General features: G+C 37.3%; 1 pseudogene across 1 annotated transcript; it reads left to right on the top strand.

The window, feature by feature from the left end:
* Window positions 1-13607: 13607 nt before the first annotated feature.
* On the top strand, window positions 13608-14619 carry LOC311615300 (neurofilament light polypeptide-like; annotated as a pseudogene). The gene has a single exon. The product of its transcript is annotated as a neurofilament light polypeptide-like (transcript).
* The last annotated feature ends 4315 nt before the right edge of the window (window positions 14620-18934 follow it).

Raw genomic sequence — 18934 nt, 5'->3', positions numbered from 1 at the left:
TTTGGTATTTTAATACGTACTCTTCTCTAATTCAAATATCAAGCCAATTCATTCAAATTATTACATTATTCATGTGAAAGTCCATTTCCTACACCCAAATGAAGTGAAATTTTGTCACTGCCTAAGTTTATAATGTGTATAAGCTTATAGAGAAAAACTTACTATCATAATGATAATTTATGAAATTATTTTGACCAAACTATCTAAAACATCAAGACTTAAGAGAACACAGGACATTATTTTTCCTACAAAAAAAAAGCTATTAAAAAAAAAACTGTCAATATTTGATACCATTATTTGATAATCATAAAAGTTGAGTCAAACTTTTAACTTATTTATATAAAAAATATTTTGTTTTTTAAATAGAAACCTTCTACCCTGACCGGTTTGGCTCAGTGGATAGAGAGTCGAGTCGGCCTGTGGACTGAAAGGTCTCAGGTTCGATTTCAGTCAAGGGCATGTACCTTGGTTGCGGGCACATCCCCAGTGGGGAGTGTGTAGCAGGCAGCTGATCAATGTTTCTAACTCTCTTTCCCTCTCCCTTTCTCTCTGTAAAAAAAATCCATAAAATATATTTTAAAAAAAATAGAAACCTTCTCTTATAACAATTGGTTTGAAGTATAAATGATATGAAAATTTTCTTTTGGTTCATTTATTTCAATGCCAGGTTAGGGAGCTACATTTTCTCTTTTGCTCTCCAGTGTCTATATCAGTGTTTCCCAAACTTCTCTCATGATGAGAATCACCTGGTGGAGTTGTTAAAACACAGATTCCTGAATCCCAACTAAGAAGTGCTAAACTAGAATTTTTGGGAACATATAGGTAAAATTGCATACCTAACTTAGTGCTCTGTATATAAAATCTGTCTTAGAGCACTAAGTTAGGTATGCAATTTTACCTATATGTTCCCAAAAATTCTAGTTTAGCACTTCTTAGTTGGGATTCAGGAATCTGTGTTTTAACAACTCCACCAGATGATTCTCATCATGAGAGAAGTTTGGGAAACACTGGTCTATATCATATTTAAATAGGACTTTTTAGGGGTAAAATAGGCAGGTTTAGAAAATTTTAAAAAATTAAAAGGGTTTATGGAAAAAGCACAGGCTACAGAGCTACAAATAGTTACATTTCCATAAGACAAGGGAATCGGGGGAGGCAGAAGTTACATTTCCATAAGATAAGGGAACTGGGAGTAGTTAAATAACTATATTTACAAAATAACGAAGGAGGGTCTCACATATCCCATGTAAAGTTTGACCTTTGAGCTCTGGAGTTGCTATAGTGACCAAATCAAAGGGAATATTGACCAATCAGAAGGAATATATAGGCACAAAAACTGCAGCCTTTATAAACTGGAGAAAAAGGAACTCAATGGGACTCTTTCCGCTCCCTTGTCTGTATGTGTTCTTCAATAAATTTCCACTTTTGTTATACTATCTTCTGTCCATGGACTCATTCTTTAATTCTGATGGACAAAGAATCTGGAGAAGCCATCATGCCCAAGGGATCATTGAGTGTTCCAGTCTAAAAATGCCATGTCAATATTGATAAAGACAACTTAATTAAAAACAAAACAAACCAAAAAAAACTTATAAAAGTATTTGCTTGAACTTAAACCCATTTCAGAATATATATATGTTAGAGGCCTGGTGCATGAAATTCATGCACTGGCGGGAAGAGGGGGGAGGAGAGTCCCTCAACCAAGCCTGCCCCCTCTCACAGACTGAGAGCCCTCAGGAGATGTCCTACTGATGGGGAGCTGGCCTAAGCCACAGTTTGGCCTTCCTCTGTGGGAGGTGGCTGGGCTGATCAGGGGAAGGCACCAGCCCCATCACCCCATTGCTGCTGCCACTCTTATAGCTGCCACGATGTTCTCATTAACACGGACTCCAGTCCCTTCACCATGAGAAAATGACAACTTTCTTTAGGCACTTTCAAGATGTGTCTTTCATAGAATATGACATTTCTTTCTTTCTTTTTTATCCTTACCTCAGGATATGTTTCCATTGATTTTTAGAGAGCTTGGAAGAGAGAGGGAATGACAGAGAGAAACATCAATGTGAGAGGGACACTTCAATTGTTTGCCTCCTGCATGAGCCCTGACCTGTGCCCTGGCCAGGGAGGAGCCTGCAACCTACGTACATGCCCTTGATCAGAATCAAATCCAGACTCTAAGATCCGCAGGCCGAGGCCGTATCCACTGAGCCAAACTGGCTAGGACAGGATATGAAATTTCTTAGCCCCTCCAGCAGCAGACCTTAGTTTTTCCCCTAGGAGTGTGGTGGAAAAAGCCTAGATCACCTTCTTGCATTCTTATTACTCAAGTTACCAAGAACGTTGTGAGAGGGAGCTTATTCAATGAGCCTTTAGAAAAGGTGTTTCTGCCCTAACTGATTTGGCTCAGTGGATAGAGCATCAGCCTGCAGACTGAAGGGTCCCAGGTTTGATTCCAGTCAAGGGCACGTACCTTGATTGTGGGCACATCCCCAGTAGGAGGTGTGCAGGAGACAGTTGATTGATGTTTATCTCTCATCAATGTTTCTAGCTCTCTATCCCTCTCCTTTCCTCTCTTTGAAAACTCAATAAAATATATTAAATTAAAAAAAAAAAAGAAATAAAAGAAAAGGTGTTACAGTACCTGTGAAGCTCATGCGCAGAGGACCCTCTGCATTGTGTCTGCAGGGTTTCTGTCCACTGGGCTAGGGGCATTGACCAAGCAACTTGCCAGGGGCTGCCAGGAGCATGCCCCCAGCCCAGTGGCCCCGCTTTCTGTCAGCTGGGCTTCTGTCTGCTGGGCCGTGGGGGTGTACCAAGCCGCACAGCAGCTCTGAGCAGCCCGGCCCAGAGTCTGTCCACTTGGCATGTCCCAAGCTGCTCCACAGCAGCTCAGAGCTCACCCCCCGCCCAGAACCCACTGGGCTTCTGTCTGCTGGGCCGGGGGCCTGTCCCAAGCCAGCTGTGGAGGCTCAGAGCATGCCCCTGGCCCAACAACCCAGCATTCTGTTTGAAGCCCTTCCTCCTTCTGAGGCCTGGGTGTGGGATGCTCCCACCCTGGCACTATGGGCACCACCATCTTTGTAGCTGAGTGATAGATAATTTGCATATTACTCTTTTATTTGATAGGATAATTAAGCATCTTACAAGAGAAAAAGTAATTTAGATATTAATTCTGAAATATCAATCACTGATAATATTTATCTTCTAATAATAAAAACTGATTTTTAAACACATTTTTATTGATTTCAGAGAAGAAGGGAGAGGAAGAGAGAGATAGAAACATCAGTGATGTGGAATCATTGATTGGCTGCATCCTGCACTTGGGATAGAGCCTGCAACCCAGGCATGTGCCCTTGAATGGAATCAAACCTGGGATCCTTCAGTCTATAGGCCAGCTCTCTATCCACTGAGCCAAACTGTCTAGGGCAAAACTGATTTTTAACTAAAGGAAATTTTATTTAATTTTTCTATGATTATCAATATTTTTAATTTTTTTAGCTATCATTGGTTGTAAGCATGTAAAAACTATTAAAGTATAAACTATTATTTTTATATTGCATTTGATGCTGTAGATACCAGAGTTGAGTAAGCCATAATTCTATTACTTAGTAAAAAATATTATAATACAGTAACAGAATATTTAAAATACTATATAATAAAGAGGTAATGTGCAAATTGACTATCACTCCAACACACAAAATGGCCACCCCCATTAGGACACAAGATTGCTATCACAAGATGGCCAGCAGGGGAGGGCAATTGTGGGTGATCAGGCCAGCAGGGGAGAACAGTTGGGAGGGACCAGGCCTGCAAGTGAGGACAATTGGGGGTGACCAGACCTTCAGGTGAGGGCAGTTGTGGGTGACCAGGCCATCAGAGGAGGGCAGTTGAGGGTGCCAGGCCTGAAGGAGAAGACAGTTTGGGCGATTGGGGAGGGCATCTGTGGGGAGGACCAGGCATGCAGGGGAGGGCAGTTGGGGGCAACCAGGCCTTCAGGGAATGGTCGGGCAATCGGGCCAACAGCGAAGCAGTTAGGCATCAATCAGGTGGGCAGGGGGTGATCAAACTGGCAAGCAGAAGTAGTTAGGGGCAATCAGATTGGGAGCCACCAGTTCTGGATTGTGAGAGGGATGTCCTACTGCCAGTTTAGTTCTGACCCCATTGGGATCAGGCCTAAACGGGCAGTCGGAGATCCCTTGAGGGTTCCCAGATTGAAGAGCGTTCAGGTTGGGTTGAGGGACACACACACCCCATGCATGAATTTTGTGCACCGGATTTCTTGTCTATAATATTTTTTTATTCATTGTTCCTCACTGCTAGGTGCTAGAAATACAAAAATGAGAATATGACATCTGCCCATGTTATATTCTAAGTAAGGAACTATTACTTGTGCTGAGAAGATGAATTCAAGTTTTATGAAAACCATGTGTTTTTATGACCACTGCATAATTATTCTTGTAATATATATGCATTTATGATGAGTATAATGATAAAGAAAACATTAGAAAAGATAGTTACCAGTTAATAATGCAGATTTTGTAATAAAAAAACACAATAATTTCAAGAGAAACATCAAAAATGCTTTATTCAAAGTAATGTCCATCACTAGCTACACATTTCCCCAATATTTCAGGTAATTCCCATCCCAACAGAACTTTTCTTGTTTTGAGGCAAACCATCCAGAGACCCAATTTTCTACTTCTTTGTACATTTTAAAGTGCTGCCCAGTAAGTGCATGTGCCATCGATCAGACCTGAAGGAGCAAGGTCTGGTGAATACAGTGGGTGTGTTAATACTTACCAGGTAAGATTTTTTAACATATCTTAACTGTTCTTGAAGTGTGATGGTGCATCATCATGAATCAAAATTACTTTGCTGAGTCTTCTGGCACATTCTGGTTGTTTCACAATCAAATCATGGTTCAAATTGATTATTTGCTATCAGTAGTGATCAGTATTAATGGTTTCATCTGGTTTTAGAAGCTCATAATACACCACACCTTCCTGATCCCACCAAACACAGCATCGTCCGTCTTCTTTCCTAAGCAATTTGGCCTTGCAGTTGATGTTGATGGTTTCCCTGGATCAACCCATGATTTTGTGCATTTGGGATTCTCAAAATAAATCCAGTTTTCATGGCCAATCACAATTCAATGCAAAAAAGACTTTCTTTTGTGCCATGGAAGCAACATTTTACTGATGACTTTTTAGTTTTCCACTTGTCTTTCTTTCAGTTGAATAGGCACCATTTTCCTTCCTCGGAATTCTTTCCTATTGTTTATAAATGATCAGAAATTGTTTGCTGAGCAATGTTGAATCTTTCTGCAAGTTGTTTTTGAGTTTGACATGCATCTTCATCCAATAATGCTTGTTGGTCTTCAAACTTTTTCAGTTGACCTAGATGTTCTTTGTCTTTCACACAGAAATCATCACTTTTAAAGCATTTAAACCAGCGTTCACAAGTATCTTGAGATGGAGTGTGTCCACCATAAGCTTCCCAAAGTATTCAGCAGCACTTTTCTTCAAAATAAAGTAATGAATTATAACTTTCTACAAATGCTCTTTTTTGGCACAAAATTCAACATTTTTAAGCATAAAAATATCTATGATGTTAACACCTTCAAAAATTTGACATAAGAAGTTTTGAAGCTTATTGTCAATACAACAAAATCACATACATATCAAATGGCATAGATATGATATATATGATATATGATATATATGATATATATGATATATAATATATATGTGATATATATTATATATATATATAATTAACCAGTACACCTAGTATTTTTATATGAATTGCAATATGGAAGATATATATTATAGATTATACATATATACTAGTATATGTAACATATACATGGTATTTATAAACATGAAAGGCATATATCGCTGGGAGGTTTTTTTTGGGCATATTTTATAGATAAGACAACATTTGAAGTGGGGCTTAGAGGATAGACAGTATTCTTACAAACCAAAGCAAATGAGAGAAATCTACCCAAAAAGACCAGATATATTAAACAAAGCTAATGAGGAGACAGAAGGGCTAGGTAGTCAGGGGCAAGACCTTGGGAGAGGGAGGAGAGTGGGGGAGTCCTAAAATAATAGGACCTTACAGACATGAACAGGATACAGCTTGCTGACTATGTCCTGTTCTGAGAAAAACCACAGAGACAGGAAAAACTGAACCCAGAACTGAACCTAGCTTAGGGGAGTTACTAAGACAGTCCAGATGGGGGGTTGCGGGAGGTGGTGTGAGGAAGAAGGGCACATTCGGGAGACATGACTTTTACAATGTATGGATGCTGCTAAGACTGGCAGTTTGAAGATAACCAATCACAAGGCAGTGGGGTGTATAACCAATTCCAAGGATGTTAAGGAAGAATTCTTTGAAAGAACCAATCATAAGCTAGCAAGCAAGCATCTACACCTAGACAAAGAATCTTTCTCTCTCCCCTCTCCCCTCTCCCCTCTCCCCTCTCCCCTCTCCCCTCTCCCCTCTCCCCTCTCCCTCTCCCTCTCCACTCTCCCCTCTCCCCTTTCCCCTCTCCCCTCTCCCTCTCCCCTCCCCTCCCCTCCCCTCCCCTCCCCTCCCCTCCTCTCTCTCTCTCTCTCTCTCTCTCTCTCTCTCTCTCTCTCTCTCTCCTCCTATGGCAGGAGATATGCTCCCCTGTGCCCACGAAGCTTATGACCACCAAGTGGGCCTCCACACATGGATTGATGAATTAACCTTGGATGTTAAACTACATGGAACTGAAGCTCTGGACACTGGGCTGCGTTTGGAACCCCAGCTGCATCTGTCCCAGGACTGGCTTCTCTCAATAAACTTTGTTTCCACTAACCATGGATTTTGTGAGACAATGAACTCGGACCTGGATACCACATTTTGGTTTCACTATGAGGGTGAGAAAAAAATAGGTCAAACTGGGGGAAAGGTGAATGGTTCAGTTTTGTTTATGTAATCTCAGGATATATGGTGTTATGGCAGGAAAGAGCTGATTAAATATGGCTCCTGAAGCACATTTGCACTTCACTAAATATGGAAGGACACTTCTTAAAATGTTGTGTGTGTCTGTGTGTTTACAGAAATAAGATATAGAAAGATTATTCCAACAGCATTTACTAAGATGAATTACAAGAATAAAACTAGAGATAGAGAAATAACTTCAAAATGGGAAGAAAAAAAAAAGAAGAATGGAGAGAAGCACAAATAGGTGGAAGAGAATTGCTTTGATAGAATTCCTTAAGTATGCAGTGGTATCGCATAATACTTAGCACCATCCTAGAAGCATGTGGCTGGCATTCAGGGCCTTGCTTTTTATTTATCCTCTGTGTGCACTTTACCTTTTATTTTTCTCATCTGAGACCAAGAATTATCTCATAGACTTTAAAGAATGAAATGAGATACTGTGTGAAAAGTTCTTAATATAATGTATCTTAGGGGGTAGTGGTAAATATAGTAGATGAGAATCTGGTGACAGATTAATTGAATGGGAGAGACAAAAGAAAGAATAAATTGAATGTGATTCAAGTTTTCATTCTGTGACTGAGCTCTTAACAGAAACAGAAAAACCTGGAAGAGAAAAAGGGTGATAAGATACAGAGCTAAACATGAAACTAAAAATCTACACCTATTCATCAAATACTTCGCATTGTTAGTTCTTACCATATCCTATCTTTATTTGGACTTTGTAATTCTTTTTCTAATTAAATAAGTAATTTTATTCTGAGATAGAATTGTTTTTATTACAATCTTTTAATTTTTTGTCCCATGTTTCCTACCATAAAAAGCGGTTGGCTTGCTCTGTCCCCGTAGGTTTACTTGTCATTCATTGCCTTCTGCTCTATTGATTAAATGACTTTTTTGTGAATTTGTATTCAATCCAACACCTCTCCTCCTAAAAGGTAGGATCTAGAAAAAACATGCAGTTTCTGGGGCCAAATAGATTGTGGCACAGCTGATGCTTTGTTCAAAATCTCTACTGATTGCAATAACCGGATCAATCGTGTCCCATCTGCATTGATTGGTAAGACTGCTGACAATTTAAATCGAATCATTTTGAATTGTAAACCATTGTCAAAACCTCTATGATTAAAATCAACTTTCTTTTAGGTAGAGAAAAGAGTAAAACAAAAAAAAATCAAGTAATGAAAAAGATAATATCTTTGAACAAAAAAAATAATATCACTATTTTATCAAAATTATTATGACTATTAAATACACTTTCATGCTAAACCTATGACACTGTTCAGAGAATTTTAATATAATATGTCTAAAATAATAGTTCTGGAAACATGGGGCTAGATAATAATAACAAGGAAAGGTATTTAGAGACATAGAACTCTACAGAAAATATAGAGTGAAGTATACAGAAATAAGATTTATCAATTTGAAAACAAAAATGTTTAAAATTTTTGAAGAAAGCATCATAGTTGTGTTTGTCTTTTTTACTTACTAAATTAAACTCATATTCTACTTAAATACATGTCTTAATGTATGTCTTAATGCTAATATACAGAAAACAACTTTTCTGTATAATGACAAGTTAAAAACTAAATTTTGAGAAAACAGGTTGATATCTTAATTCTTTCCATTGTTTATTATGAGAAATAATAATACATTTATCAGATACTTTAGGTTAAGTTTAATAAGTAAAAAGGATTTTGTGAGCAGAACTAAAGTACATAATTTATTAATTTTTATTCAGAATGTGTTAACTTCTTATTTATCATAAGATAAAATATTCCTCTGACAGCAGCATTGTGAGCTATACATTCAGTGTTGTTACCAACATTTTAAAATAAAAATAACTATATTTCATCACCAATATAAATCATTTTTTTATTTTATTAACACATCTCTAGTTATAACAGGAAAAAAATCGAAATAGTAAATCACATATTTTCTTCTAAAAAAGTATTTCCACAGATGTTTTGATTGACTCATCAGCAACATTTTTATCATTGTAGATAGAATGAATTAGCTATATAATTAAATCTTCTGAATGCTTCAGATGTTTGCATCAAAATTATTGATATATATTTAATACTGACAAAGTCACTTAATCATTCATATTTTAATTTTAAGCAAAGAAAAATCATAAATGCAATTATCATAATAATAATTGAGAACTATGACACACATTAGTCATAAATGATTTTTTAAAAGTTGAAATACTCAATGTATCAAAAAATCAGTGGGAATGAGCAGAAAAGAATTTTAGTACACAATATTAACTAAATATTTAACTATTAATACCTAACTTTGTATATATTTTGCTTCTCTATTTTTCCCATAGAATTAAATTCAAATATTAATTTCAAAATCTTTAAAAATGTCTTAAATAAATTTTCAATTAAAGCCAATTTTTGTTGTTCTGTAGATGTCTTTGTAGTAATTTAATTCCTTAGAAATCAAAATGTTCTATATTAAATATTTTATCTATAACACTTTTAATTTAAATGTTAAACTTTAAAAGAAAACCCTCTCCAACATATTTCCAATTACATATTATGTATGACTATCCCTAATGGTGAACTTATTTTCTTTACTGAAAAATCAACATGAAACATAGAAGTATTAAAAGATGGCTTACCCATTGTTGCTAAAACTGATGAAGTGTGCTGAACTTATATATTCATTTATTTTTTCATGAGATCTGTTGTAATCAAAGAATATTAAGTACTCTTATCTCTTATATATGAATATATCACTCTCAAATTTTATAAGTAAACATGTTTTTATTAAATATTTATTAAAATAATATTCTCTGCACTCACCCATTAAAGCACAGTTTCATTACAAAAAGATAACAGCAAATTCCAAAACCCTAAGAGACTGAAATGATTCACATAATATAAGCCTTATGATTGACAGATCAATAACATTCACTCTTGTTCTTTATTAGATGAATAAAAAAATAAAATGTAATATTGACCAAAAGCAGTTATTTAAAGCTAAAATAAATGTGCAAATCCTTATCAAACTTCCTATTATATTAAAAATCTTTATTTTAGTTTAAGGTTCTATTCTACTCTTTAAAGTATGCTTTAAGAAAAATCCAATAATAGTTTTTACATCAAAAATTATTTACATCTTCAAAATTCTCTCTGCCTTTCTATCTCATACACATGCATGGATACACACACACAGCTTTATCTGTGTTGAATAGATAAATGTAATTTTTAAAATTAAAAAATTCATTTATTTCTATTATGCTACATAATTACAAAGACTGTTAACAATAATTATACACAGAAGGTAAATATTAATTGTTATAAATGTAAGTAACTGGTTTAAAGTACATAGCTATACATATAGATAAAAATGATTGGCAGATAACTTGTAGATGATAGATTGAGAGAGCTATACATAGGAAGACAGATTTTTCTACATCTATTTTCTCTAATTTTCTTTCATAACTGATTCAATTTCAAGTATTTCTCAGTTCAATCTGCTTTTGGTGGGCAAAGTGCATGTTCTTTTCTAAGTAAACTGACAAACAATACACAATAATGGAAAAATGTATGTAGGACTGTTTCAGCTTTTCTTCATAGCAGGAAATGAGTGCCCTCTGCTGTTGATTTGTAGATTATTTTAGATTTTATTTCTCTATCATTTTTTAAAGTAATAAATACTGTAAAAATGCATCCTTGTACCATGGTGCATATATATAATATTCTATGTAATATACAAATAACAATATTTAATTTATAGACGTAATAAATTTTTCAAAATCAAGACTTGGTGTTGATAAATGTGAGAGGAGCAAGCTGAGGAATTGGGTGTGGATTATTAATTGTGCTTTATTTACACAATAGTAAGCAAAGATGATGTAAGCACAATGATACATGAATGAAATAGCAAAGAACTGAGTTTTATTAAATGAGTATTAAATTAATTTTTAAAGAATTTTTAATTTTTCACTGCAATCAGCACCTTAGATTATTTATTTTACTGAGTAGTTTGTGAAAATAAAACAAAGGATTATTATCAAGCTAATTGATATTTATTTTTTCTATTTTTCCTAATCTTCTCCCCAGCTGTACAAAGTGCTTTTACTAAAGCAACACAAATGTTATGGAATAAGTTGCAAAGATATGAAAACTTTCTTTCATAATTTCATTTTCAGGGGTTATAATTTACTCTCAGGTATTTTATTTACTTCAAATTAGAAAATATAATAAGTCAATAAAACATCACATTTACTGAAAAATTGCCTAAAATATTATTTAGACACACTTAAAACAATTTTTCCTTTGTAATGATGGATGTGTTTTCCCATTTTCATGTATTAATTCACTACCAGTTCATTTTGCTTTATTTATATTTTAAAATCCATTAGACCCAATCTTCTGATCTGATGCTGTGAAAATTTTATAAAATAATCATGGACTCTGGATTAAAGTATTTTGAATAAGAATCAATTGGATAGCAGTGAAGATAATGTATTGATTTCAAAATAAGATAAGTGAGTGATCCAGCAGCTGAAATAATGGTAAACTATTGGCAAGGGGATGTATGACTCAGAGATATCAAATAGTGGAATTTTTTTAATATAAAAAATAAACATAATTAAATGTTGTCCAATTATGCCAATAAAACAAAATTTTTATCTTTCCTACAGATTTTATAATTTCCCCAAATTTTTTATTATTATAATTTGTTTTACTAGCATGTATGTGTTGAGAAGATAACAGTCATATTACTTGATGTGATCACACTAATAAAAAAGTCTGAAATATTCAGGGATAACCAAAATGTAACATGGAGACAAAAAGTGAGCAAATGCTATTAGAAAAGTGCTTCCAAAAGACATACTCAACACAGGGTTGCCACAATTTTTCAATTTGTTAAAAAAAAAAAAAAAAAAAAAAAAAAAAGCAAAATCTGAAAAGCATCTATACTAATAAAATGGTAATATTCAAATTGGTCATGATGTTTTCACAATAACAAACAAACAGCTGGCTGCATGGGTTGACTAGGCTAGCAGGGGGGTTAGCGAAGGATGACCAAACAACTTACCAGCAGGCTGCATGGGGCAATCAGGCCAGCAAAGGGGGAGGGGGGGGGCCAGAGAGGAGCAACCAGACTTTGTGGGAGGGGCAGTTGGACATCCTCCAAGGGGTCCCAGATGGAGAGGTCCAGGCTGGGCTGAGAGGACTCCCTCCCCTGTGCATGAATTTTGTGCACAGGGCATCTAGTGATAAAATAAAGGACAATAAAAGGAAGGACTATGCCTGCAATCTAAGAGAGTTAGGCAGTGTCTTTGGACCTCTCTTTAATCCTATATGATAAAAAGCTAATATGCAAATTGAAGAATGGTGGAAGGTCCAGTCACTATGATGCAAACTGACCATGAGGGGCAGATGCTCAATGCAGGAGCTTCCCCGTGGTGGTCAGTGCAATCCCACAGGGGAAGTGCTACTCAGCTAGAAGCCAGGCTCACAGCTGGTCAGTGCAGCGCCTGTGGCGGGAGCCTCTCCTGTATCTGCAGCAGTGCTAAGGCATCAGTTGGACATCTCCCAAGGGCTCCAGGACTGCAAGAGGGTACAGGTCAGGCTGAGGGATCCCCCAAGTGCACAAATTTTGTGCACCAGGCCTCTCTCTCTATCTATCTATCTATCTATCTATCTATCTATCTATACACACACTAATAAAAGGGAAAGATGCTAATTGGCCATACCTTCATTATGCCCACAGCCGATCAGAAGTGATACGCAAATGAACCCAACTAAGATGGTGGGTAAATTTGCATATGCGGGCAGGGCAGGCAGTGACTGACTTAGCCCACCGAGTCCAGGCCGCCATGGACCTAGCAGATCTGGTGGGCAGTGCCTGATGTCACCCACAAGGTCCAGGTGGTGATAGTGATCTGGCAGGCTCTGCAGGCAGCACCTGAAGATGTCCATGGGGTCCAGGCGGTAATAGAGACCTGGCAGGTGGCATGAATAGCTCCCCAGGGACCAGAAAGCCATCGGGACCAAGCATGGTGGCATGGACAGCACCTGATGCTGCCCACAGGGCTCAGGGGTGATGGGGACCAGGCAGACTGCATGGACAGCGCCTGATGTCACCCATGAAGTCTAGGTGGCGATAGGGACTGGGCTGGCCTGGCAGATAGTGCCTGAGGAGGCCCAGTGGAGTCCAGGCTTCCATCGGGACTGGGCAGTTCCAGCAGGCAGCACCTGACGCTGCTCAGGGGGCCCAGGGGGCGATTGGAACCTGGCAAGTGGCATGGACAGCACCTGATGCTGCCCTCAGGGTCCAGGGGGCGATTGGGACCTGGCAAGTGGCATGGACAGTGCCTGACACTGCCTGTGGGGTCCAGGGTGTGATCAGGACCTGGCTGGCAGCATGGACAGTGCACGACGTTGCCTGTGCATTCCGGAGGCAGGGGTGGCCAGGATCTCCGGGATCACTGCCCCCAGGTAACCTGAGGACACTGATGGAGCAGGCCTGGGTTGAACATTTTAATGAAAATGTGATGCCTATGCTCAGCCCCACTGCACTCTGTCTCTGGAGAGGAGAAGGAAGTGGGCATTTAGGAGGCACCGGGGCTCTGAAGTGGCTGCGTACAACCTGCAGGGAGCTACCAGGAAGAGATGTTGAACCATGAGAATGCAGAGGGCTGGCTGATGGAGGTGAGCAAAGGTGTAGATGAGGTGGCTCTTGCTAACACAGAGCTGGAAAGATGCATTGAAAACCTGATCGACAAAATTGCCTTTCTGAAGAAGGTGCATGTCCAGTATGCTCAGATCTCCGTGGAGATGGATGTGTTCTCCAAGTCCAACCTCTCCACTGTGCTCAAAGACATCCATGCCCAGTATGAGAAGGTGGCTGCCGAGAACATGCAGAATGCCGAAGAATGGTTCAAGAGCTGCTTTACCATGCTGATTGAGAGCACTGCCCAGAACACCTATGCAGTGCCTGCCAGCGACTGCTCAAGGCCAAGACCCTGGAGATGGAAGCAAGCTGGGGCATGAACAAAGCGCTGGGAAAGCAACTGCAAGAGCTGGAGGATAAGCAGAACTCCCACATTAGTGCTATGCAGGACACAATCAACAAATTAGAAAATGGGTTGAGAACTACAAAGAGTGAAATGGCAGGATATTTAAAAGAATATCGGGACCAATTCAATGTGAAAATAGTTTTGGTCGTTGACATTGCAGCTTACAGGAAACTCTTGGAAGGTGAGGAGACCCAGCTCAGTTTCAACAGCGTGGGAAGCATAGCCTGTGGCTACACCCAGATCCCAGATCTTTGGTCCATCTGCCTACAGTGGTTTACTTGATGTCTGCTCACTCCTTCCTTCTTAATACACCAGCCATGTCCAGGAGGAGCAGATCAAGGTGGAGGAGACCATTGAGGCTGCAAAAGCCGAGGAAGCTAAGGATGAACCCCCCCTCTGAAGGAGAAGCTCAAGAGGAGAATGAGAAGGAAGAGGCTGAAGAAAAGGAAGGAGAGGAAGAGGAAGAAGGTGCCAAGGAAGAATTTGAGGATGCAAAGGAGGAAGAAGAATGAGGTGAAGGCAAAGGAGAAGATGCCCAAGAAGCTGAGGATGAGAAGAAAGATGAAGGTGCTGGGGAGGAACAAGCAACCAAGAAGGAAGATTGAGCCCCCCTTTCCTTAATTATTTCAGGACTAATCCTCCTGAAACCAGGTCAACCCTATCACCAACCAAGCAGTTCCCAATACTATATGAATTAAGAAGTCAATATATATAACATTCTTAAGTGACTCAGTTTGGTCATTAAATGTTATGCTATGACTTTTCTCCTTATCTGTTTGCTTGCAGAGTGGCTTCCAGGCTTGCTGCCAGCCTGTGCATGGTCCACACTTATGAGTTCAGGATCTATGACAATGTGAATAATTCAGATGCTTACAATAAAAACACATAAATACATGAATTCACTGATGTTAATGTTAAACTTCATGGTAAAAATAGTTCTTTGAATCTTTGGTGGTTAGAAATTGAAGACCTCAAATCATGTGCAATAAATAAAGTTACACTGAATGACAAAAAATACATTAGGGGCCAGAAAATATTCAAAGAACTGGGGAACCATTTTCAGATCAGGAAGAGAAGTCACGGGGTGTATATTATTGCTATAAATACAGTATTTCCTTCTACTTACAACATATACAGTGTAATGTATTAGATGCCTTCCTATTGCATGAAGTATGTACCCTCATAGAGTAATACTGGTAGATATGTTATAGTTATGGCAGTATGTCATATCTTATCTATATTAATAAAAAGGCAATATGCTAATGAGACCTTTCTGCATTTGATGAGGTTATTATTAATGCTGACAATCATATTCATTATGACAGAATAACGTCTAATGCTATAGTATGGCAATGGTTTCCTTAATGTAGACAATGTTGAGTGAGATAATGGTAGACTGAGAATGTTTAAAAGTGAAACAGTAACTAGAAAATCAAGGTTATAGTACACATATATTCTTGCATGGAATAGTATGGAATATCCTTGCATGAAATAGTATATGACTTTTTTTTACAAGAACATATGAACTATTGCTTAAAATTTAATTTTTATTATAAACCATAAACTCTAAAATAAACTTGAAAAATTAGACTAATATCTCCAAATATAGAATATAAATTTTTCTATATTTGGTGTACCATAATAGATTTGAATAAAAGAATGTAATTATTTTAATTTAGAAAAGCTACCAAGGATAGTTTAAAGTATATTTCTCAAATCTCTGTCAATGTGTGACATTAAAGTACTACATTCTGAAGAGTAATTTACATATAATCCAGTACAAGAAAATTAAGTTACTTAAAAATTAGAACATTCACATTTCAAAGTGTCATACCACTTTATGAATCAAATTTATTGCAAAGTACCTTTTAACTTTAGGATCCATGGAGTAAGGCTGAAATAGCAGTATTAAAGGGGAAAAAATTAACAAGAAATGCATCATATTTTGATGGTGGCTGATAAAAACAATTGCTAATACCAGAAAAAATTGGAAGAGGGTGTGGGCACACTCTAGGGGAAAGTTACAGAGATAAATATTTTAGTTTGAATGAAAGATCACATTAAATATAAGTTGCTGAATTTTTCAAAAGCTATGGATATCAAACATTTGCCTGATTCTGATACCAAATTCTTGGACTGGGACCCAGATCTTTGTCCACTGGAATCAAAGAACGAATGCAAGGACAGAAAGTGGTATAGCAAAGGTGGAGATCTATTGAAGAACAAGTACGGACTCCCACCTGGGGAGAGGGAAGAGTCCCACAGAATGGACTCCCAAGTGGGGAGGGGGAAAAGGTCCCACTGAGTTCCTGTTTCCATGGATTATATAGGCTGCAGTTCCTGTGTCCTGATATCCCCTCTGATTGGTCACTATTCCCCTCCGAATTTTGATTCCTGAGTCCCTCTTTCCTCATAGCCCTTCCATTCCTCTGTGCTTTCTTCTTTTCCATCTGAATGAAGGGCTTCCTTCTCCTTATTTTGTAAATATAGACCTTTCTATGCCTGTTGCTGCTCCTTTGTCTTAGGGGGGATGTGACTGCACCTGGCTTCCTTGTGTTATGGAAATGTACCTTCTCCCAGTCTGCAGCCCTGCATTTTTTTCCTTGGACCCCAGTTCTAAAAAATCCCTAAGGCTGCCTATATGCCCCTAAAATTCCTGCTTCAATTGTATGTTATGACTTAAATTGCAAAAGAGAGGGCATGATTTTACAAATAATTTTACATGTAAACAATTTTGCTTCCAAAATAGGTTAATTTTTGTATTTCTTTCAGTCAATGCTCTTTGTTAAATATTTCTTTCATGGCCTGGAAAAGTTCCCATGGCTTACTGCAAAATGTTATTTTATGCTATCATTGCTATTAGAGATCAGTATGAAATTATTCGTTTCAGTAAAAAATTAATTTGAACTTTGAAAATTGAATTAAAATTTAAAATAATTTCCTTTACATGAAATGACTAATTATTATGAGGTTCTATTCAATATATTTAATGGACTACAGGTTAAATACTATTGCTTATAGTCTTTCTATCCAATACTTTCTATTCTTTTGATTCTATTTAACATGGGATTAAATATTGGTCATAAATTTATTGTAATAACATTATTATTTTATGATAATTTTTAGGTTTCTGGAATTTATATTAGGATTCTAGACAGAACAAGTCTCTTGTTTTTGTGCAGGAATCCAATATTTAAAAACCTTTCTTCCCTCTCCTCAATACTAGAAGCATGAGGAACTTACAGACTTTTACCTTTAAATTTACAAAACAAGGCTAATCACTAAAAAAACAAAACAAAAGTAAGACAATGGAGAGAAGATCAGCAATAATAGCAAACCTCCTAGAGACTGTCAATTTAGCAAATGATTTTTAAATTAGAAAATCTTTCATTATCAAATGCATTCACCCTAAGTTTTCTGACATGCTGCTTCAAAGCAGTTCCTTTCGAGTATTTGCCCTGTTGGTGTCATTTGTGCAAACACACACACACACACACACACACACACACACACAAATAATAATATAAAATCCTTCAATGATTCAGACCCCTAAAGATAATTTTCTTCCAGAGTTGTTTTTGGGGAAAGGAAATGCAAGTGTATGTATTCAAGAGGGAACAATGATGCTAAAGGATTAGAGAGGAAGAAAGGAAAATTTGAGAAAGCTAATTAATTATTTTGCAATTTGTATATTCTGTGAATAGCTCTATCCAAAAGATCATTCCAAAGTGCTATTACTTGCAGAACTCTGATTGCCATTAGCCTGGTCCTGGCATCATCACCTCATTAGTACACAGATGGCTTGGGAAATGGCATAACCAACAGCTCATATGACTCCAGTCACTAGTTGTCTCTACAGGTCAGACCAGTGGTATAATTAAGATAATGCCCTTCATACTTTGACTTCAGCTGCTGCCTGGATAAACTTAATATTTCTATTTTCACAAATTAAGCAATGTTAAAAGAAACCAAGAGTCCTAGTATTCTGTTCTGGCCCAACTCTTTCTAAATCTCTATACATTTATCAATGCTTGTATCTATCTATACAAACACACACACATACACACACACACACACACACACACACACACACACACACTTATTTTACCTTTTTGTTTCTATAAAGTAAAGTATATTATAATCTCTACCCCATACCCTGTGTCATGAGGTCATATTAGCTAAAACATGTAATATTACCTTCAAATGTACTGTGTTACTGCCTGGAGGATTAGTCTTAAAGTGCTAAAATAAGAAATTATCAACATTGTGTGCTTGTTGCAGATGTAATTTCTAATTAAGAACAGGTGGAAACAATTTCTCAAAACCCTTTTTAAGGCTGTTTATATATATCCATGCATTCATTCATTCTTTTACTAAATAATTAGTAGTGATTGCTATTCTTCAGCCACTGATTGTTCCTGGCATACAGATGAAGTATGGTACTAGAAACTGCTGCTTGGGTTCTGTACTTAAATGTTTGCTAAAACAACAGGAAGTTGTTTTGATTTTCTGAACTTATGTATGCTATCCCAATACTCCATTGATAATGGTTCTAATGTCCCATTGATTGTGCTCTTACTGGTTATCAAAGCACATTCCTCTGGAACCCAAGACAGTTCAATTATCCTAAATTGTCTCAGTAGCTACAGAAAACTGAGTTTTGGTTGACTCAGTGGTCCCAGAATTAGAAGAGTACAAGTTATCCTAAATTGCTACAGATAATGCATTCTGGTTGACTCAGTGATCCCAGAATCTGGACAGCACAATTATTCTAAATTGTCCTGGTGGCCCCAGATAATGTGTTTCTGTCTACTCAGTGATTCTTTAGATAACTAACTTGCTCAGTTTCACTTCTGTAAAATCGAGAAACAGGTTTCTCATTCCAGACCCAAAGATGTAATTGATACTTTTGTGATATTC

The sequence above is a fragment of the Pipistrellus hanaki genome (genome assembly GCF_964339955.1).
Source record: "Pipistrellus hanaki genome assembly, chromosome: 2".
NCBI classification, from domain to species: domain Eukaryota; kingdom Metazoa; phylum Chordata; class Mammalia; order Chiroptera; family Vespertilionidae; genus Pipistrellus; species Pipistrellus hanaki.
The sequence above is the reverse complement of the archived record's forward strand: the minus strand, read 5'-3'. Positions and strand labels throughout refer to the sequence as shown.